Raw genomic sequence first — 2,396 nt, forward strand, 5'->3', positions numbered from 1 at the left:
CAGCCTCCTGAGTCGCTGGGATTATAATCACACGTCACCATTCCTGGCTAATTTTTGTATTTTTAGTAGAGGCGGGGTTTCACTGTGTTGCCCAGGCTGGTCTCAAACTCCTGACCTCAGGTGATCTGCCCTCCTTGGCCTCCCAAAGTGCTGGGATTGCAGGCATGAGTCACCCCGCCTGGCAGGTTACATTTTTATTTGGTGATCAGTAAGGTGGTCAAGAGCTCTTTCTCTAAACGAGGACAGTTCCTTACTGAAGGGTCTCCATATGTGGCACTGATCTCTGCAGTTTCCCCGAGGATGCAGTTTTGCTTCTGAGTGACTCTTTTTGTGGGGAAGGGAGCACCAGTGACTTTCATTTAGCCAAGCCTGCCACCGTAGCCCTGACGCAGAGGGTAAGAAAGCCAGCGTGGGGGTTCTACCAGCAGCTGGGAACATCCGTCCCACCTGCAGACTCAGGAACAGGCAAGTAAACCCAGGATGGGTTTGGAGACTCTTCAGCTGACACAGGGACCCAGGTTCCTTCCATGTTGCAGCCCTATCACCTTCTTCACAGGGCTTCCAATGTGGCCAGCTTGTCTGCTTCAAGCCAGGGAAAGGAGAGAGAGAGAGACACCATTTTGTAAGTGCTAACCCATTAGACAAATGCATTACTTTCACATCAACTAGACTTACGGCCTCACCTCGATCCAAGGAAACTGAAAAGTAGAGTCACTGGCTAGGCAGCCATCTGCCAACAACAAGGAGACCAAATGGAAGGTGAAACGTGAGTTTTGGTGGATAACTAGGGATTCCTGACACACTAAATTAAATCAGAAAGGGCTGTATTTGGCTGAGCACAGTGGCTCGCACCTGTAATCTCAGCACTTTGGGAGGCTGGGGTGGGCAGATCTCTTGAACCCAGGAATTCTAGACCAGCTTGGGCAACATGGCAAAATCCCATCTCTACAAAACATACAAAAATTAGCTGGGCGTGGTGGTGCATGCCTGTAGTCTCAGCTACTTGGGAGGCCGATGTGCAAGAATCACTTCAGCCCAGGAGGTTGAGGCTGCAGGGAGCTCTGATTGTGCCATTGCACTCCAGCCTGGACGACAGAGCAAGACCCTGTCTCAAAAAGAAGAAAAAAGTGAGAAAGTGGTGTATTTGAGGGATGTTGTATAGTTTACAGAACTGAAACATGAGTTTACAAGACGGCCTAGAAAGACAGAAACCAAAGGACCTCAGCTTCAGTAGCTAGTGGCCCTGTGTCTTTCAGCCAACTCAGCTCCAGCCCCTTTCTTTCTTTCTTTGTGTGGTTTCACTCAACATTCATATTTTCAAGGAAGAGAATCTGAATGGATTAAAAAAAAAATTTTTTTTTGAGACAGCATCTCACTCTACCACCCAGGCTGGAATGCAATAGTGCAACCTCGGCTCACTGCAGCCTCCACCTCCCAGGCTCAAGTCATCCTCTAACCTCAGCCTCCCAAGTAGCGGGGACTACAGGCACACGCCACCATGCTTGGCTAAATTTTTTTTTTTTTTTTTGGAGATAGAGTCTCACTCTGTTGCTCAGGCTGGAGTGCAGTAGCACAATCTCAGCTCACTGCAACCTCTGCCCCTGGGTTCAAGCGAATCTTGTGCCTCAGCCTCCTGAGTAGCTGGGACTATAGGCACGAGCCACCGCACCTGGCTAATTTTTGTATTTTCAGTAGAGACAGGGTTTCACCACGTTGGCTGGGCTGGTCTTGAACTCCTGACCTCAAGTGATCCACCTGCCTCGGCCTCCCAAAGTGTTGAGATTACAGGCGTTAGCCACCACTGGCCTTGGCTAATTTTTTAATTTTTATTTTTGTAGAGACGGTGGTTTGGGGGAGGGCATCTTGCTATGTTGCCCAGGATGGTGAATGAATATTATGTACTGAGCGTTTGCATCCCCCTCAAAAACTCGTATGTTGAAAACCTAACTCCCAGTATGATAGTATTTGGAGATGGGGCCTTTGGGAGTTTGAGATGAGTTCATGAGGGTGGGGCCCTCATGATGAGATTATTGTCCTTATAAGAAGAGACACCAGGCAAGCCGCAGTGGCTCATGCCCGTAATCCCAGCACTTTGGGAGGCTGAGGTGGGTGGATCATGAGGTCAGGAGTTCAAGACCAGCCCGGCTAACATGGTGAAATCCCATCTCTACTAAAAATACAAAAACGAGCCGGATGTGGTGGCATGCAAGTAATCCCACTTACTTGGGAGGCTGAGGCAGGATAATCGCTTGAAACCAGGAAACGGAGGTTGCAGTGAGCCAGGATTGTGCCATTGCACTCCAGCCTGGGTGACAGGGTGAGACTCTGTCTTAAAAAAGAAAAAAGAAAGGCCGGGCGCGGTGGCTCAAGCCTGTAATCCCAGCACTTTGGGAGGC

The sequence above is a fragment of the Mandrillus leucophaeus genome, unplaced genomic scaffold, assembly GCF_000951045.1.
Source record: "Mandrillus leucophaeus isolate KB7577 unplaced genomic scaffold, Mleu.le_1.0 Scaffold1, whole genome shotgun sequence".
Classification (NCBI taxonomy): domain Eukaryota; kingdom Metazoa; phylum Chordata; class Mammalia; order Primates; family Cercopithecidae; genus Mandrillus; species Mandrillus leucophaeus.